The sequence below is a fragment of the Gadus chalcogrammus genome, chromosome 12 (genome assembly GCF_026213295.1).
Source record: "Gadus chalcogrammus isolate NIFS_2021 chromosome 12, NIFS_Gcha_1.0, whole genome shotgun sequence".
Taxonomy (NCBI): domain Eukaryota; kingdom Metazoa; phylum Chordata; class Actinopteri; order Gadiformes; family Gadidae; genus Gadus; species Gadus chalcogrammus.
In genome coordinates, this window is record NC_079423.1 from 9,910,052 (window position 1) to 9,932,004 (window position 21,953).

Sequence of the window (21,953 nt, forward strand, 5' to 3'; positions counted from 1 at the left end):
ACACGCACACGCAGTGTATTTCAGATAATTAATGAATTCAGATGTCACAATGATCGTTTACATGGATAAGGAGTCCTACTGAATCAATTACTGCCGTTTATATCTAACTAATGATTGTTTTTGTAAAAGTGTAACGTCGAGCCTCAGCAGCTTTCTCACTCCTTATGTGCTACTGTATAAAACCTGGTTTTGCGCCTGCACTAATTGCTTACGGCCATACCACCCTGAACACGCCCGATCTCGTCTGATCTCGGAAGCTAAGCAGGGTCGGGCCTGGTTAGTACTTGGATGGGAGACCGCCTGGGAATACCAGGTGCTGTAAGCTTTTTCTTTTTCAACTCGAGCTCATTGACTCCGTGGCCTACCGTGGCGTACCGTGACCTGATGTTTACTGCCAACCGCTTTGGAGGATTTAAGCAACATACAAAAACTGACAACGTCTCTCAAAACTATTTTTGTGAAACATGAGGACAGTATAGTGATACTGCCAGCAGGGAGCACCAGAGAGCTGAACCGACAGTTGTACATTTCTTAAACTTTCACCAACACAAACACGCACGCTCACTTCAGATCATGGGAGGACGTCAAAAAATCACCACCCATTCTCTGACACTTTAACCGTTAACCTTGGTTCAAACATTTAACATCACACGCACACGCAGTGTATTTCAGATAATTAATGAATTCAGATGTCACAATGATCGTTTACATGGATAAGGAGTCCTACTGAATCAATTACTGCCGTTTATATCTAACTAATGATTGTTTTTGTAAGAGTGTAACGTCGAGCCTCAGCAGCTTTCTCACTCCTTATGTGCTACTGTATAAAACCTGGTTTTGCGCCTGCACTAATTGCTTACGGCCATACCACCCTGAACACGCCCGATCTCGTCTGATCTCGGAAGCTAAGCAGGGTCGGGCCTGGTTAGTACTTGGATGGGAGACCGCCTGGGAATACCAGGTGCTGTAAGCTTTTTCTTTTTCAACTCGAGCTCATTGACTCCGTGGCCTACCGTGGCGTACCGTGACCTGATGTTTACTGCCAACCGCTTTGGAGGATTTAAGCAACATACAAAAACTGACAACGTCTCTCAAAACTATTTTTGTGAAACATGAGGACAGTATAGTGATACTGCCAGCAGGGAGCACCAGAGAGCTGAACCGACAGTTGTACATTTCTTAAACTTTCACCAACACAAACACGCACGCTCACTTCAGATCATGGGAGGACGTCAAAAAATCACCACCCATTCTCTGACACTTTAACCGTTAACCTTGGTTCAAACATTTAACATCACACGCACACGCAGTGTATTTCAGATAATTAATGAATTCAGATGTCACAATGATCGTTTACATGGATAAGGAGTCCTACTGAATCAATTACTGCCGTTTATATCTAACTAATGATTGTTTTTGTAAAAGTGTAACGTCGAGCCTCAGCAGCTTTCTCACTCCTTATGTGCTACTGTATAAAACCTGGTTTTGCGCCTGCACTAATTGCTTACGGCCATACCACCCTGAACACGCCCGATCTCGTCTGATCTCGGAAGCTAAGCAGGGTCGGGCCTGGTTAGTACTTGGATGGGAGACCGCCTGGGAATACCAGGTGCTGTAAGCTTTTTCTTTTTCAACTCGAGCTCATTGACTCCGTGGCCTACCGTGGCGTACCGTGACCTGATGTTTACTGCCAACCGCTTTGGAGGATTTAAGCAACATACAAAAACTGACAACGTCTCTCAAAACTATTTTTGTGAAACATGAGGACAGTATAGTGATACTGCCAGCAGGGAGCACCAGAGAGCTGAACCGACAGTTGTACATTTCTTAAACTTTCACCAACACAAACACGCACGCTCACTTCAGATCATGGGAGGACGTCAAAAAATCACCACCCATTCTCTGACACTTTAACCGTTAACCTTGGTTCAAACATTTAACATCACACGCACACGCAGTGTATTTCAGATAATTAATGAATTCAGATGTCACAATGATCGTTTACATGGATAAGGAGTCCTACTGAATCAATTACTGCCGTTTATATCTAACTAATGATTGTTTTTGTAAGAGTGTAACGTCGAGCCTCAGCAGCTTTCTCACTCCTTATGTGCTACTGTATAAAACCTGGTTTTGCGCCTGCACTAATTGCTTACGGCCATACCACCCTGAACACGCCCGATCTCGTCTGATCTCGGAAGCTAAGCAGGGTCGGGCCTGGTTAGTACTTGGATGGGAGACCGCCTGGGAATACCAGGTGCTGTAAGCTTTTTCTTTTTCAACTCGAGCTCATTGACTCCGTGGCCTACCGTGGCGTACCGTGACCTGATGTTTACTGCCAACCGCTTTGGAGGATTTAAGCAACATACAAAAACTGACAACGTCTCTCAAAACTATTTTTGTGAAACATGAGGACAGTATAGTGATACTGCCAGCAGGGAGCACCAGAGAGCTGAACCGACAGTTGTACATTTCTTAAACTTTCACCAACACAAACACGCACGCTCACTTCAGATCATGGGAGGACGTCAAAAAATCACCACCCATTCTCTGACACTTTAACCGTTAACCTTGGTTCAAACATTTAACATCACACGCACACGCAGTGTATTTCAGATAATTAATGAATTCAGATGTCACAATGATCGTTTACATGGATAAGGAGTCCTACTGAATCAATTACTGCCGTTTATATCTAACTAATGATTGTTTTTGTAAAAGTGTAACGTCGAGCCTCAGCAGCTTTCTCACTCCTTATGTGCTACTGTATAAAACCTGGTTTTGCGCCTGCACTAATTGCTTACGGCCATACCACCCTGAACACGCCCGATCTCGTCTGATCTCGGAAGCTAAGCAGGGTCGGGCCTGGTTAGTACTTGGATGGGAGACCGCCTGGGAATACCAGGTGCTGTAAGCTTTTTCTTTTTCAACTCGAGCTCATTGACTCCGTGGCCTACCGTGGCGTACCGTGACCTGATGTTTACTGCCAACCGCTTTGGAGGATTTAAGCAACATACAAAAACTGACAACGTCTCTCAAAACTATTTTTGTGAAACATGAGGACAGTATAGTGATACTGCCAGCAGGGAGCACCAGAGAGCTGAACCGACAGTTGTACATTTCTTAAACTTTCACCAACACAAACACGCACGCTCACTTCAGATCATGGGAGGACGTCAAAAAATCACCACCCATTCTCTGACACTTTAACCGTTAACCTTGGTTCAAACATTTAACATCACACGCACACGCAGTGTATTTCAGATAATTAATGAATTCAGATGTCACAATGATCGTTTACATGGATAAGGAGTCCTACTGAATCAATTACTGCCGTTTATATCTAACTAATGATTGTTTTTGTAAGAGTGTAACGTCGAGCCTCAGCAGCTTTCTCACTCCTTATGTGCTACTGTATAAAACCTGGTTTTGCGCCTGCACTAATTGCTTACGGCCATACCACCCTGAACACGCCCGATCTCGTCTGATCTCGGAAGCTAAGCAGGGTCGGGCCTGGTTAGTACTTGGATGGGAGACCGCCTGGGAATACCAGGTGCTGTAAGCTTTTTCTTTTTCAACTCGAGCTCATTGACTCCGTGGCCTACCGTGGCGTACCGTGACCTGATGTTTACTGCCAACCGCTTTGGAGGATTTAAGCAACATACAAAAACTGACAACGTCTCTCAAAACTATTTTTGTGAAACATGAGGACAGTATAGTGATACTGCCAGCAGGGAGCACCAGAGAGCTGAACCGACAGTTGTACATTTCTTAAACTTTCACCAACACAAACACGCACGCTCACTTCAGATCATGGGAGGACGTCAAAAAATCACCACCCATTCTCTGACACTTTAACCGTTAACCTTGGTTCAAACATTTAACATCACACGCACACGCAGTGTATTTCAGATAATTAATGAATTCAGATGTCACAATGATCGTTTACATGGATAAGGAGTCCTACTGAATCAATTACTGCCGTTTATATCTAACTAATGATTGTTTTTGTAAAAGTGTAACGTCGAGCCTCAGCAGCTTTCTCACTCCTTATGTGCTACTGTATAAAACCTGGTTTTGCGCCTGCACTAATTGCTTACGGCCATACCACCCTGAACACGCCCGATCTCGTCTGATCTCGGAAGCTAAGCAGGGTCGGGCCTGGTTAGTACTTGGATGGGAGACCGCCTGGGAATACCAGGTGCTGTAAGCTTTTTCTTTTTCAACTCGAGCTCATTGCCTCCGTGGCCTACCGTGGCGTACCGTGACCTGATGTTTACTGCCAACCGCTTTGGAGGATTTAAGCAACATACAAAAACTGACAACGTCTCTCAAAACTATTTTTGTGAAACATGAGGACAGTATAGTGATACTGCCAGCAGGGAGCACCAGAGAGCTGAACCGACAGTTGTACATTTCTTAAACTTTCACCAACACAAACACGCACGCTCACTTCAGATCATGGGAGGACGTCAAAAAATCACCACCCATTCTCTGACACTTTAACCGTTAACCTTGGTTCAAACATTTAACATCACACGCACACGCAGTGTATTTCAGATAATTAATGAATTCAGATGTCACAATGATCGTTTACATGGATAAGGAGTCCTACTGAATCAATTACTGCCGTTTATATCTAACTAATGATTGTTTTTGTAAAAGTGTAACGTCGAGCCTCAGCAGCTTTCTCACTCCTTATGTGCTACTGTATAAAACCTGGTTTTGCGCCTGCACTAATTGCTTACGGCCATACCACCCTGAACACGCCCGATCTCGTCTGATCTCGGAAGCTAAGCAGGGTCGGGCCTGGTTAGTACTTGGATGGGAGACCGCCTGGGAATACCAGGTGCTGTAAGCTTTTTCTTTTTCAACTCGAGCTCATTGACTCCGTGGCCTACCGTGGCGTACCGTGACCTGATGTTTACTGCCAACCGCTTTGGAGGATTTAAGCAACATACAAAAACTGACAACGTCTCTCAAAACTATTTTTGTGAAACATGAGGACAGTATAGTGATACTGCCAGCAGGGAGCACCAGAGAGCTGAACCGACAGTTGTACATTTCTTAAACTTTCACCAACACAAACACGCACGCTCACTTCAGATCATGGGAGGACGTCAAAAAATCACCACCCATTCTCTGACACTTTAACCGTTAACCTTGGTTCAAACATTTAACATCACACGCACACGCAGTGTATTTCAGATAATTAATGAATTCAGATGTCACAATGATCGTTTACATGGATAAGGAGTCCTACTGAATCAATTACTGCCGTTTATATCTAACTAATGATTGTTTTTGTAAAGTGTAACGTCGAGCCTCAGCAGCTTTCTCACTCCTTATGTGCTACTGTATAAAACCTGGTTTTGCGCCTGCACTAATTGCTTACGGCCATACCACCCTGAACACGCCCGATCTCGTCTGATCTCGGAAGCTAAGCAGGGTCGGGCCTGGTTAGTACTTGGATGGGAGACCGCCTGGGAATACCAGGTGCTGTAAGCTTTTTCTTTTTCAACTCGAGCTCATTGACTCCGTGGCCTACCGTGGCGTACCGTGACCTGATGTTTACTGCCAACCGCTTTGGAGGATTTAAGCAACATACAAAAACTGACAACGTCTCTCAAAACTATTTTTGTGAAACATGAGGACAGTATAGTGATACTGCCAGCAGGGAGCACCAGAGAGCTGAACCGACAGTTGTACATTTCTTAAACTTTCACCAACACAAACACGCACGCTCACTTCAGATCATGGGAGGACGTCAAAAAATCACCACCCATTCTCTGACACTTTAACCGTTAACCTTGGTTCAAACATTTAACATCACACGCACACGCAGTGTATTTCAGATAATTAATGAATTCAGATGTCACAATGATCGTTTACATGGATAAGGAGTCCTACTGAATCAATTACTGCCGTTTATATCTAACTAATGATTGTTTTTGTAAAAGTGTAACGTCGAGCCTCAGCAGCTTTCTCACTCCTTATGTGCTACTGTATAAAACCTGGTTTTGCGCCTGCACTAATTGCTTACGGCCATACCACCCTGAACACGCCCGATCTCGTCTGATCTCGGAAGCTAAGCAGGGTCGGGCCTGGTTAGTACTTGGATGGGAGACCGCCTGGGAATACCAGGTGCTGTAAGCTTTTTCTTTTTCAACTCGAGCTCATTGACTCCGTGGCGTACCGTGACCTGATGTTTACTGCCAACCGCTTTGGAGGATTTAAGCAACATACAAAAACTGACAACGTCTCTCAAAACTATTTTTGTGAAACATGAGGACAGTATAGTGATACTGCCAGCAGGGAGCACCAGAGAGCTGAACCGACAGTTGTACATTTCTTAAACTTTCACCAACACAAACACGCACGCTCACTTCAGATCATGGGAGGACGTCAAAAAATCACCACCCATTCTCTGACACTTTAACCGTTAACCTTGGTTCAAACATTTAACATCACACGCACACGCAGTGTATTTCAGATAATTAATGAATTCAGATGTCACAATGATCGTTTACATGGATAAGGAGTCCTACTGAATCAATTACTGCCGTTTATATCTAACTAATGATTGTTTTTGTAAAGTGTAACGTCGAGCCTCAGCAGCTTTCTCACTCCTTATGTGCTACTGTATAAAACCTGGTTTTGCGCCTGCACTAATTGCTTACGGCCATACCACCCTGAACACGCCCGATCTCGTCTGATCTCGGAAGCTAAGCAGGGTCGGGCCTGGTTAGTACTTGGATGGGAGACCGCCTGGGAATACCAGGTGCTGTAAGCTTTTTCTTTTTCAACTCGAGCTCATTGACTCCGTGGCGTACCGTGACCTGATGTTTACTGCCAACCGCTTTGGAGGATTTAAGCAACATACAAAAACTGACAACGTCTCTCAAAACTATTTTTGTGAAACATGAGGACAGTATAGTGATACTGCCAGCAGGGAGCACCAGAGAGCTGAACCGACAGTTGTACATTTCTTAAACTTTCACCAACACAAACACGCACGCTCACTTCAGATCATGGGAGGACGTCAAAAAATCACCACCCATTCTCTGACACTTTAACCGTTAACCTTGGTTCAAACATTTAACATCACACGCACACGCAGTGTATTTCAGATAATTAATGAATTCAGATGTCACAATGATCGTTTACATGGATAAGGAGTCCTACTGAATCAATTACTGCCGTTTATATCTAACTAATGATTGTTTTTGTAAGAGTGTAACGTCGAGCCTCAGCAGCTTTCTCACTCCTTATGTGCTACTGTATAAAACCTGGTTTTGCGCCTGCACTAATTGCTTACGGCCATACCACCCTGAACACGCCCGATCTCGTCTGATCTCGGAAGCTAAGCAGGGTCGGGCCTGGTTAGTACTTGGATGGGAGACCGCCTGGGAATACCAGGTGCTGTAAGCTTTTCTTTTTCAACTCGAGCTCATTGACTCCGTGGCGTACCGTGACCTGATGTTTACTGCCAACCGCTTTGGAGGATTTAAGCAACATACAAAAACTGACAACGTCTCTCAAAACTATTTTTGTGAAACATGAGGACAGTATAGTGATACTGCCAGCAGGGAGCACCAGAGAGCTGAACCGACAGTTGTACATTTCTTAAACTTTCACCAACACAAACACGCACGCTCACTTCAGATCATGGGAGGACGTCAAAAAATCACCACCCATTCTCTGACACTTTAACCGTTAACCTTGGTTCAAACATTTAACATCACACGCACACGCAGTGTATTTCAGATAATTAATGAATTCAGATGTCACAATGATCGTTTACATGGATAAGGAGTCCTACTGAATCAATTACTGCCGTTTATATCTAACTAATGATTGTTTTTGTAAAAGTGTAACGTCGAGCCTCAGCAGCTTTCTCACTCCTTATGTGCTACTGTATAAAACCTGGTTTTGCGCCTGCACTAATTGCTTACGGCCATACCACCCTGAACACGCCCGATCTCGTCTGATCTCGGAAGCTAAGCAGGGTCGGGCCTGGTTAGTACTTGGATGGGAGACCGCCTGGGAATACCAGGTGCTGTAAGCTTTTCTTTTTCAACTCGAGCTCATTGACTCCGTGGCCTACCGTGGCGTACCGTGACCTGATGTTTACTGCCAACCGCTTTGGAGGATTTAAGCAACATACAAAAACTGACAACGTCTCTCAAAACTATTTTTGTGAAACATGAGGACAGTATAGTGATACTGCCAGCAGGGAGCACCAGAGAGCTGAACCGACAGTTGTACATTTCTTAAACTTTCACCAACACAAACACGCACGCTCACTTCAGATCATGGGAGGACGTCAAAAAATCACCACCCATTCTCTGACACTTTAACCGTTAACCTTGGTTCAAACATTTAACATCACACGCACACGCAGTGTATTTCAGATAATTAATGAATTCAGATGTCACAATGATCGTTTACATGGATAAGGAGTCCTACTGAATCAATTACTGCCGTTTATATCTAACTAATGATTGTTTTTGTAAGAGTGTAACGTCGAGCCTCAGCAGCTTTCTCACTCCTTATGTGCTACTGTATAAAACCTGGTTTTGCGCCTGCACTAATTGCTTACGGCCATACCACCCTGAACACGCCCGATCTCGTCTGATCTCGGAAGCTAAGCAGGGTCGGGCCTGGTTAGTACTTGGATGGGAGACCGCCTGGGAATACCAGGTGCTGTAAGCTATTTCTTTTTCAACTCGAGCTCATTGACTCCGTGGCCTACCGTGGCGTACCGTGACCTGATGTTTACTGCCAACCGCTTTGGAGGATTTAAGCAACATACAAAAACTGACAACGTCTCTCAAAACTATTTTTGTGAAACATGAGGACAGTATAGTGATACTGCCAGCAGGGAGCACCAGAGAGCTGAACCGACAGTTGTACATTTCTTAAACTTTCACCAACACAAACACGCACGCTCACTTCAGATCATGGGAGGACGTCAAAAAATCACCACCCATTCTCTGACACTTTAACCGTTAACCTTGGTTCAAACATTTAACATCACACGCACACGCAGTGTATTTCAGATAATTAATGAATTCAGATGTCACAATGATCGTTTACATGGATAAGGAGTCCTACTGAATCAATTACTGCCGTTTATATCTAACTAATGATTGTTTTTGTAAGAGTGTAACGTCGAGCCTCAGCAGCTTTCTCACTCCTTATGTGCTACTGTATAAAACCTGGTTTTGCGCCTGCACTAATTGCTTACGGCCATACCACCCTGAACACGCCCATTGAGGAAGTGATACGCCCATTGAGGAAGTGTTTGGTGTGCTTGAGTGGTGAGAGGAGGACGGTGTTGGAGCGAGGATTCTTTTGGTGGTAAATCAAGTATTTATAGATATTTTTTTCGTTAGTTTTGCGTCTAGTCGTTTATTCCCCCGACAGCTTGCTGTTTGGGGGAGTATTAGTATACTTTAGTTCGGTTTTTTTTTCGATGTCTCACGCGGTTTCGAAAACTCGAATAGAAGACGGCATGGAACGGAACACGGCTCCTGCTGCGGTGACGGATGGTGGTTGTGTGGCGAAGAGGACATCGGAGGACGTACTAGGCGGGAGACCGGTGACTGCGGAGAGAGCAACAAGAGAGAAGGAGGACAAGGTTGCGGATGGTGGCCCGAGCTACAGCAGGGAGTTGTCTGTGGCTGTGGAGCTTGTGGGAGAGGAGAAAATCCCGATGATGGAGATGCTAAGGGCGATGCAGAGTGTATGTGGATTGGTCTTGGGATGTCGCTACCTCTCATTGAACCAATATGAAGTAACGATGAATCACCCCAACGGGAAGAGGCGATTGTTGGATGGTTTTAGGATAAGGGGGACCAGCGTCGTCGCAAAAGACTTGACTGCAGATGAGATGGTGGTGTCCTTTATGAGTCTACCAGTGTACATTACGGATGAGGAGATTCTGAAGAAGCTTGCGGACTGGGGTGTGGAGGCAGTTTCGCCGATTGCAAGGAGGAAGTGGCCTGGGATGACCATAGGTGAGGGTACACGGTTTGTTAAGGTGAAGTTTAACAAGGAAGTACGGTCCTTGCCTTGGTCCACACGTTTTGACACTGAAAAGGGTGCTGAATATTTCCGAGTCATCCATGACAGACAATTAAAGGTGTGTAGATTGTGCATCCAGCCTGGACATATAGTGAGGGACTGTCCTGACTTCCTCTGTCGGAAGTGCGGGAAGCAGGGACACTATGCAAGGGAGTGTGTGGCTGTGATTAAATGCAGAGAGTGTGGTAATAGAAAGGGAAATTGTGTGTGTAAGGAGGAGCAGGTGGGAGGGGGTGCCCTCTCAGTTGACCCAGACTCAAGGGCTGTATCGTTGGAGAGTGAGGAAAGTGGAGGGGAAGAGAGTGCGGAAGAGGAGATGGAGCACGGGGAGCTGTCTGACGGGGAGACAGTCTTGGACAGTCAGCTACAGGTTGTGCTGAAGGACCCGGGTGTGGGGGGCATGGGGTTGCCCGGGGGGCAAAGCTCTCAAGGAGAGCTTTCCTCTCTACCGGCATCTGGGCACCCTACACCAGCGGAGGGCGTAGCCAAGGTGCCGCGGGGGTCTGGACAGTTGGGGAACGAGGCGGGACATGGCACGGGGGCTAGCCTAGAAGTGGATTTGGTTGTGTCAATGGCCCCGGCATCAGGGGGAGATGGGGGCACAGGGTTGGGGGGGGGCAGGAGCTCTCAAGCGGGGCTCCTCTCTTTACAGGCGCCCGGGTGGCCTACAGTAGAGGAAGATGCAGCCTGGGGGTCTTGTGCTGTGACTATTGAGGCTACAGCCGACGCGTCTCATTGGCGTGGTATGGCGCCTATAATTTCCCCCCCCACACTGGCTGATGGAAGGGAGAGGGAGAATAAGTCTGGGAATGAGGCGTTGGGTGTTTGTAGGGAGAGGGCGCCCAGGGTCAGACGCAGGAGAGGGGTTGATTCCGATGAGGAACAGAGGAACTTGAAAAAGAAAGGGGTACGTAAAAAAAAAAAAAGATTTTAACAGTAATACCCACGTTTGATGAGGTGTTAATCAATTTTAAATCCGATATTTTAGTGCTGCAGGAAACAAACTGGACACAGGCTAAAATGCCAGAAATCAAGGAGAAATGGAGGGGACTGTTATTCGTCAATTGTGGGACGGCAAGATCGTGTGGTGTGGCAATACTTGTAAAGGAGGATGTGGTTGGGAATGTGAAGGAGGTTCTGAATGATGGGAAGGGGAGGATTTTCACAAGTATTTTGTTAGGAACAGCACTTTAGTCATGGTAACGGAATCAGGGACGTTAGGATTTAGTGTGTAGTGTGGGCATTGTTTTTCCTGCTTGTTAAGACCTGGCAGACCACTCCGACGCAAATGTTTGTTGTGTATGATTAGGGTTAACCTCTCTATATGATTGTTGGGTACATTTGTGATTATCAACTGTCTGTATGTCTTCTGTGTGTCATACTGTGTTTGGTTATGACCGTAAAAGATTGTAAATTACTGTAAATACGGAATTTTAATTGTAAACTATATTTTTTGATACTTCAGATCATGGGAGGACGTCAAAAAATCACCACCCATTCTCTGACACTTTAACCGTTAACCTTGGTTCAAACATTTAACATCACACGCACACGCAGTGTATTTCAGATAATTAATGAATTCAGATGTCACAATGATCGTTTACATGGATAAGGAGTTCTACTGAATCAATTACTGCCGTTTATATCTAACTAATGATTGTTTTTGTAAGAGTGTAACGTCGAGCCTCAGCAGCTTTCTCACTCCTTATGTGCTACTGTATAAAACCTGGTTTTGCGCCTGCACTATTTGCTTACGGCCATACCACCCTGAACACGCCCGATCTCGTCTGATCTCGGAAGCTAAGCAGGGTCGGGCCTGGTTAGTACTTGGATGGGAGACCGCCTGGGAATACCAGGTGCTGTAAGCTTTTTCTTTTCAACTCGAGCTCATTGACTCCGTGGCGTACCGTGACCTGATGTTTACTGCCAACCGCTTTGGAGGATTTAAGCAACATACAAAAACTGACAACGTCTCTCAAAACTATTTTTGTGAAACATGAGGACAGTATAGTGATACTGCCAGCAGGGAGCACCAGAGAGCTGAACCGACAGTTGTACATTTCTTAAACTTTCACCAACACAAACACGCACGCTCACTTCAGATCATGGGAGGACGTCAAAAAATCACCACCCATTCTCTGACACTTTAACCGTTAACCTTGGTTCAAACATTTAACATCACACGCACACGCAGTGTATTTCAGATAATTAATGAATTCAGATGTCACAATGATCGTTTACATGGATAAGGAGTCCTACTGAATCAATTACTGCCGTTTATATCTAACTAATGATTGTTTTTGTAAGAGTGTAACGTCGAGCCTCAGCAGCTTTCTCACTCCTTATGTGCTACTGTATAAAACCTGGTTTTGCGCCTGCACTAATTGCTTACGGCCATACCACCCTGAACACGCCCGATCTCGTCTGATCTCGGAAGCTAAGCAGGGTCGGGCCTGGTTAGTACTTGGATGGGAGACCGCCTGGGAATACCAGGTGCTGTAAGCATTTTCTTTTTCAACTCGAGCTCATTGACTCCGTGGCGTACCGTGACCTGATGTTTACTGCCAACCGCTTTGGAGGATTTAAGCAACATACAAAAACTGACAACGTCTCTCAAAACTATTTTTGTGAAACATGAGGACAGTATAGTGATACTGCCAGCAGGGAGCACCAGAGAGCTGAACCGACAGTTGTACATTTCTTAAACTTTCACCAACACAAACACGCACGCTCACTTCAGATCATGGGAGGACGTCAAAAAATCACCACCCATTCTCTGACACTTTAACCGTTAACCTTGGTTCAAACATTTAACATCACACGCACACGCAGTGTATTTCAGATAATTAATGAATTCAGATGTCACAATGATCGTTTACATGGATAAGGAGTCCTACTGAATCAATTACTGCCGTTTATATCTAACTAATGATTGTTTTTGTAAGAGTGTAACGTCGAGCCTCAGCAGCTTTCTCACTCCTTATGTGCTACTGTATAAAACCTGGTTTTGCGCCTGCACTAATTGCTTACGGCCATACCACCCTGAACACGCCCGATCTCGTCTGATCTCGGAAGCTAAGCAGGGTCGGGCCTGGTTAGTACTTGGATGGGAGACCGCCTGGGAATACCAGGTGCTGTAAGCTTTTTCTTTTTCAACTCGAGCTCATTGACTCCGTGGCCTACCGTGGCGTACCGTGACCTGATGTTTACTGCCAACCGCTTTGGAGGATTTAAGCAACATACAAAAACTGACAACGTCTCTCAAAACTATTTTTGTGAAACATGAGGACAGTATAGTGATACTGCCAGCAGGGAGCACCAGAGAGCTGAACCGACAGTTGTACATTTCTTAAACTTTCACCAACACAAACACGCACGCTCACTTCAGATCATGGGAGGACGTCAAAAAATCACCACCCATTCTCTGACACTTTAACCGTTAACCTTGGTTCAAACATTTAACATCACACGCACACGCAGTGTATTTCAGATAATTAATGAATTCAGATGTCACAATGATCGTTTACATGGATAAGGAGTCCTACTGAATCAATTACTGCCGTTTATATCTAACTAATGATTGTTTTTGTAAGAGTGTAACGTCGAGCCTCAGCAGCTTTCTCACTCCTTATGTGCTACTGTATAAAACCTGGTTTTGCGCCTGCACTAATTGCTTACGGCCATACCACCCTGAACACGCCCGATCTCGTCTGATCTCGGAAGCTAAGCAGGGTCGGGCCTGGTTAGTACTTGGATGGGAGACCGCCTGGGAATACCAGGTGCTGTAAGCTTTTTCTTTTTCAACTCGAGCTCATTGACTCCGTGGCCTACCGTGGCGTACCGTGACCTGATGTTTACTGCCAACCGCTTTGGAGGATTTAAGCAACATACAAAAACTGACAACGTCTCTCAAAACTATTTTTGTGAAACATGAGGACAGTATAGTGATACTGCCAGCAGGGAGCACCAGAGAGCTGAACCGACAGTTGTACATTTCTTAAACTTTCACCAACACAAACACGCACGCTCACTTCAGATCATGGGAGGACGTCAAAAAATCACCACCCATTCTCTGACACTTTAACCGTTAACCTTGGTTCAAACATTTAACATCACACGCACACGCAGTGTATTTCAGATAATTAATGAATTCAGATGTCACAATGATCGTTTACATGGATAAGGAGTCCTACTGAATCAATTACTGCCGTTTATATCTAACTAATGATTGTTTTTGTAAGAGTGTAACGTCGAGCCTCAGCAGCTTTCTCACTCCTTATGTGCTACTGTATAAAACCTGGTTTTGCGCCTGCACTAATTGCTTACGGCCATACCACCCTGAACACGCCCGATCTCGTCTGATCTCGGAAGCTAAGCAGGGTCGGGCCTGGTTAGTACTTGGATGGGAGACCGCCTGGGAATACCAGGTGCTGTAAGCTTTTTCTTTTTCAACTCGAGCTCATTGACTCCGTGGCGTACCGTGACCTGATGTTTACTGCCAACCGCTTTGGAGGATTTAAGCAACATACAAAAACTGACAACGTCTCTCAAAACTATTTTTGTGAAACATGAGGACAGTATAGTGATACTGCCAGCAGGGAGCACCAGAGAGCTGAACCGACAGTTGTACATTTCTTAAACTTTCACCAACACAAACACGCACGCTCACTTCAGATCATGGGAGGACGTCAAAAAATCACCACCCATTCTCTGACACTTTAACCGTTAACCTTGGTTCAAACATTTAACATCACACGCACACGCAGTGTATTTCAGATAATTAATGAATTCAGATGTCACAATGATCGTTTACATGGATAAGGAGTCCTACTGAATCAATTACTGCCGTTTATATCTAACTAATGATTGTTTTTGTAAGAGTGTAACGTCGAGCCTCAGCAGCTTTCTCACTCCTTATGTGCTACTGTATAAAACCTGGTTTTGCGCCTGCACTAATTGCTTACGGCCATACCACCCTGAACACGCCCGATCTCGTCTGATCTCGGAAGCTAAGCAGGGTCGGGCCTGGTTAGTACTTGGATGGGAGACCGCCTGGGAATACCAGGTGCTGTAAGCTTTTTCTTTTTCAACTCGAGCTCATTGACTCCGTGGCGTACCGTGACCTGATGTTTACTGCCAACCGCTTTGGAGGATTTAAGCAACATACAAAAACTGACAACGTCTCTCAAAACTATTTTTGTGAAACATGAGGACAGTATAGTGATACTGCCAGCAGGGAGCACCAGAGAGCTGAACCGACAGTTGTACATTTCTTAAACTTTCACCAACACAAACACGCACGCTCACTTCAGATCATGGGAGGACGTCAAAAAATCACCACCCATTCTCTGACACTTTAACCGTTAACCTTGGTTCAAACATTTAACATCACACGCACACGCAGTGTATTTCAGATAATTAATGAATTCAGATGTCACAATGATCGTTTACATGGATAAGGAGTCCTACTGAATCAATTACTGCCGTTTATATCTAACTAATGATTGTTTTTGTAAAAGTGTAACGTCGAGCCTCAGCAGCTTTCTCACTCCTTATGTGCTACTGTATAAAACCTGGTTTTGCGCCCTCACTAATTGCTTACGGCCATACCACCCTGAACACGCCCGATCTCGTCTGATCTCGGAAGCTAAGCAGGGTCGGGCCTGGTTAGTACTTGGATGGGAGACCGCCTGGGAATACCAGGTGCTGTAAGCTTTTTCTTTTTCAACTCGAGCTCATTGCCTCCGTGGCCTACCGTGGCGTACCGTGACCTGATGTTTACTGCCAACCGCTTTGGAGGATTTAAGCAACATACAAAAACTGACAACGTCTCTCAAAACTATTTTTGTGAAACATGAGGACAGTATAGTGATACTGCCAGCAGGGAGCACCAGAGAGCTGAACCGACAGTTGTACATTTCTTAAACTTTCACCAACACAAACACGCACGCTCACTTCAGATCATGGGAGGACGTCAAAAATCACCACCCATTCTCTGACACTTTAACCGTTAACCTTGGTTCAAACATTTAACATCACACGCACACGCAGTGTATTTCAGATAATTAATGAATTCAGATGTCACAATGATCGTTTACATGGATAAGGAGTCCTACTGAATCAATTACTGCCGTTTATATCTAACTAATGATTGTTTTTGTAAAAGTGTAACGTCGAGCCTCAGCAGCTTTCTCACTCCTTATGTGCTACTGTATAAAACCTGGTTTTGCGCCTGCACTAATTGCTTACGGCCATACCACCCTGAACACGCCCGATCTCGTCTGATCTCGGAAGCTAAGCAGGGTCGGGCCTGGTTAGTACTTGGATGGGAGACCGCCTGGGAATACCAGGTGCTGTAAGCTTTTTCTTTTTCAACTCGAGCTCATTGACTCCGTGGCCTACCGTGGCGTACCGTGACCTGATGTTTACTGCCAACCGCTTTGGAGGATTTAAGCAACATACAAAAACTGACAACGTCTCTCAAAACTATTTTTGTGAAACATGAGGACAGTATAGTGATACTGCCAGCAGGGAGCACCAGAGAGCTGAACCGACAGTTGTACATTTCTTAAACTTTCACCAACACAAACACGCACGCTCACTTCAGATCATGGGAGGACGTCAAAAAATCACCACCCATTCTCTGACACTTTAACCGTTAACCTTGGTTCAAACATTTAACATCACACGCACACGCAGTGTATTTCAGATAATTAATGAATTCAGATGTCACAATGATCGTTTACATGGATAAGGAGTCCTACTGAATCAATTACTGCCGTTTATATCTAACTAATGATTGTTTTTGTAAGAGTGTAACGTCGAGCCTCAGCAGCTTTCTCACTCCTTATGTGCTACTGTATAAAACCTGGTTTTGCGCCTGCACTAATTGCTTACGGCCATACCACCCTGAACACGCCCGATCTCGTCTGATCTCGGAAGCTAAGCAGGGTCGGGCCTGGTTAGTACTTGGATGGGAGACCGCCTGGGAATACCAGGTGCTGTAAGCTTTTTCTTTTTCAACTCGAGCTCATTGACTCCGTGGCGTACCGTGGTACCGTGACCTGTTTACTGCCAACCGCTTTGGAGGATTTAAGCAACATACAAAAACTGACAACGTCTCTCAAAACTATTTTTGTGAAACATGAGGACAGTATAGTGATACTGCCAGCAGGGAGCACCAGAGAGCTGAACCGACAGTTGTACATTTCTTAAACTTTCACCAACACAAACACGCACGCTCACTTCAGATCATGGGAGGACGTCAAAAAATCACCACCCATTCTCTGACACTTTAACCGTTAACCTTGGTTCAAACATTTAACATCACACGCACACGCAGTGTATTTCAGATAATTAATGAATTCAGATGTCACAATGATCGTTTACATGGATAAGGAGTCCTACTGAATCAATTACTGCCGTTTATATCTAACTAATGATTGTTTTTGTAAGAGTGTAACGTCGAGCCTCAGCAGCTTTCTCACTCCTTATGTGCTACTGTATAAAACCTGGTTTTGCGCCTGCACTAATTGCTTACGGCCATACCACCCTGAACACGCCCGATCTCGTCTGATCTCGGAAGCTAAGCAGGGTCGGGCCTGGTTAGTACTTGGATGGGAGACCGCCTGGGAATACCAGGTGCTGTAAGCTTTTTCTTTTTCAACTCGAGCTCATTGACTCCGTGGCCTACCGTGGCGTACCGTGACCTGATGTTTACTGCCAACCGCTTTGGAGGATTTAAGCAACATACAAAAACTGACAACGTCTCTCAAAACTATTTTTGTGAAACATGAGGACAGTATAGTGATACTGCCAGCAGGGAGCACCAGAGAGCTGAACCGACAGTTGTACATTTCTTAAACTTTCACCAACACAAACACGCACGCTCACTTCAGATCATGGGAGGACGTCAAAAAATCACCACCCATTCTCTGACACTTTAACCGTTAACCTTGGTTCAAACATTTAACATCACACGCACACGCAGTGTATTTCAGATAATTAATGAATTCAGATGTCACAATGATCGTTTACATGGATAAGGAGTCCTACTGAATCAATTACTGCCGTTTATATCTAACTAATGATTGTTTTTGTAAAAGTGTAACGTCGAGCCTCAGCAGCTTTCTCACTCCTTATGTGCTACTGTATAAAACCTGGTTTTGCGCCTGCACTAATTGCTTACGGCCATACCACCCTGAACACGCCCGATCTCGTCTGATCTCGGAAGCTAAGCAGGGTCGGGCCTGGTTAGTACTTGGATGGGAGACCGCCTGGGAATACCAGGTGCTGTAAGCTTTTCTTTTTCAACTCGAGCTCATTGACTCCGTGGCCTACCGTGGCGTACCGTGACCTGATGTTTACTGCCAACCGCTTTGGAGGATTTAAGCAACATACAAAAACTGACAACGTCTCTCAAAACTATTTTTGTGAAACATGAGGACAGTATAGTGATACTGCCAGCAGGGAGCACCAGAGAGCTGAACCGACAGTTGTACATTTCTTAAACTTTCACCAACACAAACACGCACGCTCACTTCAGATCATGGGAGGACGTCAAAAAATCACCACCCATTCTCTGACACTTTAACCGTTAACCTTGGTTCAAACATTTAACATCACACGCACACGCAGTGTATTTCAGATAATTAATGAATTCAGATGTCACAATGATCGTTTACATGGATAAGGAGTCCTACTGAATCAATTACTGCCGTTTATATCTAACTAATGATTGTTTTTGTAAGAGTGTAACGTCGAGCCTCAGCAGCTTTCTCACTCCTTATGTGCTACTGTATAAAACCTGGTTTTGCGCCTGCACTAATTGCTTACGGCCATACCACCCTGAACACGCCCGATCTCGTCTGATCTCGGAAGCTAAGCAGGGTCGGGCCTGGTTAGTACTTGGATGGGAGACCGCCTGGGAATACCAGGTGCTGTAAGCTTTTTCTTTTTCAACTCGAGCTCATTGACTCCGTGGCGTACCGTGACCTGATGTTTACTGCCAACCGCTTTGGAGGATTTAAGCAACATACAAAAACTGACAACGTCTCTCAAAACTATTTTTGTGAAACATGAGGACAGTATAGTGATACTGCCAGCAGGGAGCACCAGAGAGCTGAACCGACAGTTGTACATTTCTTAAACTTTCACCAACACAAACACGCACGCTCACTTCAGATCATGGGAGGACGTCAAAAAATCACCACCCATTCTCTGACACTTTAACCGTTAACCTTGGTTCAAACATTTAACATCACACGCACACGCAGTGTATTTCAGATAATTAATGAATTCAGATGTCACAATGATCGTTTACATGGATAAGGAGTCCTACTGAATCAATTACTGCCGTTTATATCTAACTAATGATTGTTTTTGTAAGAGTGTAACGTCGAGCCTCAGCAGCTTTCTCACTCCTTATGTGCTACTGTATAAAACCTGGTTTTGCGCCTGCACTAATTGCTTACGGCCATACCACCCTGAACACGCCCGATCTCGTCTGATCTCGGAAGCTAAGCAGGGTCGGGCCTGGTTAGTACTTGGATGGGAGACCGCCTGGGAATACCAGGTGCTGTAAGCTTTTTCTTTTTCAACTCGAGCTCATTGACTCCGTGGCCTACCGTGGCGTACCGTGACCTGATGTTTACTGCCAACCGCTTTGGAGGATTTAAGCAACATACAAAAACTGACAACGTCTCTCAAAACTATTTTTGTGAAACATGAGGACAGTATAGTGATACTGCCAGCAGGGAGCACCAGAGAGCTGAACCGACAGTTGTACATTTCTTAAACTTTCACCAACACAAACACGCACGCTCACTTCAGATCATGGGAGGACGTCAAAAATCACCACCCATTCTCTGACACTTTAACCGTTAACCTTGGTTCAAACATTTAACATCACACGCACACGCAGTGTATTTCAGATAATTAATGAATTCAGATGTCACAATGATCGTTTACATGGATAAGGAGTCCTACTGAATCAATTACTGCCGTTTATATCTAACTAATGATTGTTTTTGTAAGAGTGTAACGTCGAGCCTCAGCAGCTTTCTCACTCCTTATGTGCTACTGTATAAAACCTGGTTTTGCGCCTGCACTAATTGCTTACGGCCATACCACCCTGAACACGCCCGATCTCGTCTGATCTCGGAAGCTAAGCAGGGTCGGGCCTGGTTAGTACTTGGATGGGAGACCGCCTGGGAATACCAGGTGCTGTAAGCTTTTTCTTTTTCAACTCGAGCTCATTGACTCCGTGGCCTACCGTGGCGTACCGTGACCTGATGTTTACTGCCAACCGCTTTGGAGGATTTAAGCAACATACAAAAACTGACAACGTCTCTCAAAACTATTTTTGTGAAACATGAGGACAGTATAGTGATACTGCCAGCAGGGAGCACCAGAGAGCTGAACCGACAGTTGTACATTTCTTAAACTTTCACCAACACAAACACGCACGCTCACTTCAGATCATGGGAGGACGTCAAAAAATCACCACCCATTCTCTGACACTTTAACCGTTAACCTTGGTTCAAACATTTAACATCACACGCACACGCAGTGTATTTCAGATAATTAATGAATTCAGATGTCACAATGATCGTTTACATGGATAAGGAGTCCTACTGAATCAATTACTGCCGTTTATATCTAACTAATGATTGTTTTTGTAAAGTGTAACGTCGAGCCTCAGCAGCTTTCTCACTCCTTATGTGCTACTGTATAAAACCTGGTTTTGCGCCTGCACTAATTGCTTACGGCCATACCACCCTGAACACGCCCGATCTCGTCTGATCTCGGAAGCTAAGCAGGGTCGGGCCTGGTTAGTACTTGGATGGGAGACCGCCTGGGAATACCAGGTGCTGTAAGCTTTTCTTTTTCAACTCGAGCTCATTGACTCCGTGGCCTACCGTGGCGTACCGTGACCTGATGTTTACTGCCAACCGCTTTGGAGGATTTAAGCAACATACAAAAACTGACAACGTCTCTCAAAACTATTTTTGTGAAACATGAGGACAGTATAGTGATACTGCCAGCAGGGAGCACCAGAGAGCTGAACCGACAGTTGTACATTTCTTAAACTTTCACCAACACAAACACGCACGCTCACTTCAGATCATGGGAGGACGTCAAAAATCACCACCCATTCTCTGACACTTTAACCGTTAACCTTGGTTCAAACATTTAACATCACACGCACACGCAGTGTATTTCAGATAATTAATGAATTCAGATGTCACAATGATCGTTTACATGGATAAGGAGTCCTACTGAATCAATTACTGCCGTTTATATCTAACTAATGATTGTTTTTGTAAGAGTGTAACGTCGAGCCTCAGCAGCTTTCTCACTCCTTATGTGCTACTGTATAAAACCTGGTTTTGCGCCTGCACTAATTGCTTACGGCCATACCACCCTGAACACGCCCGATCTCGTCTGATCTCGGAAGCTAAGCAGGGTCGGGCCTGGTTAGTACTTGGATGGGAGACCGCCTGGGAATACCAGGTGCTGTAAGCTTTTTCTTTTTCAACTCGAGCTCATTGACTCCGTGGCCTACCGTGGCGTACCGTGACCTGATGTTTACTGCCAACCGCTTTGGAGGATTTAAGCAACATACAAAAACTGACAACGTCTCTCAAAACTATTTTTGTGAAACATGAGGACAGTATAGTGATACTGCCAGCAGGGAGCACCAGAGAGCTGAACCGACAGTTGTACATTTCTTAAACTTTCACCAACACAAACACGCACGCTCACTTCAGATCATGGGAGGACGTCAAAAAATCACCACCCATTCTCTGACACTTTAACCGTTAACCTTGGTTCAAACATTTAACATCACACGCACACGCAGT

The 21,953-nt window shown here is 45.0% G+C and overlaps 30 non-coding genes across 30 annotated transcripts; all 30 read left to right on the plus strand.

Moving 5' to 3' along the window:
• The first annotated feature begins 206 nt into the window (after positions 1-206).
• On the plus strand, positions 207-325 carry LOC130398097 (5S ribosomal RNA). The gene has a single exon (XR_008900681.1). It is a non-coding gene; the product is annotated as a 5S ribosomal RNA (ribosomal RNA).
• Positions 326-854: 529 nt separating this feature from the next.
• LOC130398098 (5S ribosomal RNA) lies at positions 855-973 on the plus strand. Its single transcript, XR_008900682.1, has one exon. It is a non-coding gene; the product is annotated as a 5S ribosomal RNA (ribosomal RNA).
• Positions 974-1,502: 529 nt separating this feature from the next.
• LOC130398099 (5S ribosomal RNA) lies at positions 1,503-1,621 on the plus strand. Its single transcript, XR_008900683.1, has one exon. It is a non-coding gene; the product is annotated as a 5S ribosomal RNA (ribosomal RNA).
• A 529-nt stretch (positions 1,622-2,150) lies between these two features.
• LOC130398100 (5S ribosomal RNA) lies at positions 2,151-2,269 on the plus strand. Its single transcript, XR_008900684.1, has one exon. It is a non-coding gene; the product is annotated as a 5S ribosomal RNA (ribosomal RNA).
• A 529-nt stretch (positions 2,270-2,798) lies between these two features.
• Positions 2,799-2,917, plus strand: LOC130398102 (5S ribosomal RNA). The gene has a single exon (XR_008900686.1). It is a non-coding gene; the product is annotated as a 5S ribosomal RNA (ribosomal RNA).
• Positions 2,918-3,446: 529 nt separating this feature from the next.
• On the plus strand, positions 3,447-3,565 carry LOC130398103 (5S ribosomal RNA). The gene has a single exon (XR_008900687.1). It is a non-coding gene; the product is annotated as a 5S ribosomal RNA (ribosomal RNA).
• Positions 3,566-4,094: 529 nt separating this feature from the next.
• LOC130398104 (5S ribosomal RNA) lies at positions 4,095-4,213 on the plus strand. Its single transcript, XR_008900688.1, has one exon. It is a non-coding gene; the product is annotated as a 5S ribosomal RNA (ribosomal RNA).
• Positions 4,214-4,742: 529 nt separating this feature from the next.
• Positions 4,743-4,861, plus strand: LOC130398105 (5S ribosomal RNA). The gene has a single exon (XR_008900689.1). It is a non-coding gene; the product is annotated as a 5S ribosomal RNA (ribosomal RNA).
• A 528-nt stretch (positions 4,862-5,389) lies between these two features.
• LOC130398106 (5S ribosomal RNA) lies at positions 5,390-5,508 on the plus strand. The gene has a single exon (XR_008900690.1). It is a non-coding gene; the product is annotated as a 5S ribosomal RNA (ribosomal RNA).
• Positions 5,509-6,037: 529 nt separating this feature from the next.
• LOC130398107 (5S ribosomal RNA) lies at positions 6,038-6,156 on the plus strand. The gene has a single exon (XR_008900691.1). It is a non-coding gene; the product is annotated as a 5S ribosomal RNA (ribosomal RNA).
• Positions 6,157-6,674: 518 nt separating this feature from the next.
• Positions 6,675-6,793, plus strand: LOC130398108 (5S ribosomal RNA). The gene has a single exon (XR_008900692.1). It is a non-coding gene; the product is annotated as a 5S ribosomal RNA (ribosomal RNA).
• A 519-nt stretch (positions 6,794-7,312) lies between these two features.
• LOC130398109 (5S ribosomal RNA) lies at positions 7,313-7,431 on the plus strand. The gene has a single exon (XR_008900693.1). It is a non-coding gene; the product is annotated as a 5S ribosomal RNA (ribosomal RNA).
• Positions 7,432-7,949: 518 nt separating this feature from the next.
• Positions 7,950-8,068, plus strand: LOC130398110 (5S ribosomal RNA). Its single transcript, XR_008900694.1, has one exon. It is a non-coding gene; the product is annotated as a 5S ribosomal RNA (ribosomal RNA).
• A 528-nt stretch (positions 8,069-8,596) lies between these two features.
• On the plus strand, positions 8,597-8,715 carry LOC130398111 (5S ribosomal RNA). Its single transcript, XR_008900695.1, has one exon. It is a non-coding gene; the product is annotated as a 5S ribosomal RNA (ribosomal RNA).
• Positions 8,716-11,838: 3,123 nt separating this feature from the next.
• On the plus strand, positions 11,839-11,957 carry LOC130398113 (5S ribosomal RNA). The gene has a single exon (XR_008900697.1). It is a non-coding gene; the product is annotated as a 5S ribosomal RNA (ribosomal RNA).
• Positions 11,958-12,475: 518 nt separating this feature from the next.
• LOC130399587 (5S ribosomal RNA) lies at positions 12,476-12,594 on the plus strand. Its single transcript, XR_008902094.1, has one exon. It is a non-coding gene; the product is annotated as a 5S ribosomal RNA (ribosomal RNA).
• A 519-nt stretch (positions 12,595-13,113) lies between these two features.
• Positions 13,114-13,232, plus strand: LOC130398114 (5S ribosomal RNA). The gene has a single exon (XR_008900698.1). It is a non-coding gene; the product is annotated as a 5S ribosomal RNA (ribosomal RNA).
• Positions 13,233-13,761: 529 nt separating this feature from the next.
• Positions 13,762-13,880, plus strand: LOC130398115 (5S ribosomal RNA). Its single transcript, XR_008900699.1, has one exon. It is a non-coding gene; the product is annotated as a 5S ribosomal RNA (ribosomal RNA).
• Positions 13,881-14,409: 529 nt separating this feature from the next.
• LOC130398116 (5S ribosomal RNA) lies at positions 14,410-14,528 on the plus strand. Its single transcript, XR_008900700.1, has one exon. It is a non-coding gene; the product is annotated as a 5S ribosomal RNA (ribosomal RNA).
• A 519-nt stretch (positions 14,529-15,047) lies between these two features.
• Positions 15,048-15,166, plus strand: LOC130398117 (5S ribosomal RNA). Its single transcript, XR_008900701.1, has one exon. It is a non-coding gene; the product is annotated as a 5S ribosomal RNA (ribosomal RNA).
• A 519-nt stretch (positions 15,167-15,685) lies between these two features.
• Positions 15,686-15,804, plus strand: LOC130398118 (5S ribosomal RNA). The gene has a single exon (XR_008900702.1). It is a non-coding gene; the product is annotated as a 5S ribosomal RNA (ribosomal RNA).
• A 528-nt stretch (positions 15,805-16,332) lies between these two features.
• Positions 16,333-16,451, plus strand: LOC130398120 (5S ribosomal RNA). Its single transcript, XR_008900703.1, has one exon. It is a non-coding gene; the product is annotated as a 5S ribosomal RNA (ribosomal RNA).
• Positions 16,452-16,980: 529 nt separating this feature from the next.
• LOC130398121 (5S ribosomal RNA) lies at positions 16,981-17,099 on the plus strand. Its single transcript, XR_008900704.1, has one exon. It is a non-coding gene; the product is annotated as a 5S ribosomal RNA (ribosomal RNA).
• A 524-nt stretch (positions 17,100-17,623) lies between these two features.
• On the plus strand, positions 17,624-17,742 carry LOC130398122 (5S ribosomal RNA). Its single transcript, XR_008900705.1, has one exon. It is a non-coding gene; the product is annotated as a 5S ribosomal RNA (ribosomal RNA).
• Positions 17,743-18,271: 529 nt separating this feature from the next.
• On the plus strand, positions 18,272-18,390 carry LOC130398123 (5S ribosomal RNA). The gene has a single exon (XR_008900706.1). It is a non-coding gene; the product is annotated as a 5S ribosomal RNA (ribosomal RNA).
• A 528-nt stretch (positions 18,391-18,918) lies between these two features.
• LOC130398125 (5S ribosomal RNA) lies at positions 18,919-19,037 on the plus strand. The gene has a single exon (XR_008900708.1). It is a non-coding gene; the product is annotated as a 5S ribosomal RNA (ribosomal RNA).
• A 519-nt stretch (positions 19,038-19,556) lies between these two features.
• Positions 19,557-19,675, plus strand: LOC130398126 (5S ribosomal RNA). The gene has a single exon (XR_008900709.1). It is a non-coding gene; the product is annotated as a 5S ribosomal RNA (ribosomal RNA).
• A 528-nt stretch (positions 19,676-20,203) lies between these two features.
• Positions 20,204-20,322, plus strand: LOC130398127 (5S ribosomal RNA). The gene has a single exon (XR_008900710.1). It is a non-coding gene; the product is annotated as a 5S ribosomal RNA (ribosomal RNA).
• A 528-nt stretch (positions 20,323-20,850) lies between these two features.
• Positions 20,851-20,969, plus strand: LOC130398128 (5S ribosomal RNA). Its single transcript, XR_008900711.1, has one exon. It is a non-coding gene; the product is annotated as a 5S ribosomal RNA (ribosomal RNA).
• Positions 20,970-21,496: 527 nt separating this feature from the next.
• Positions 21,497-21,615, plus strand: LOC130398129 (5S ribosomal RNA). The gene has a single exon (XR_008900712.1). It is a non-coding gene; the product is annotated as a 5S ribosomal RNA (ribosomal RNA).
• Positions 21,616-21,953: the final 338 nt, after the last annotated feature.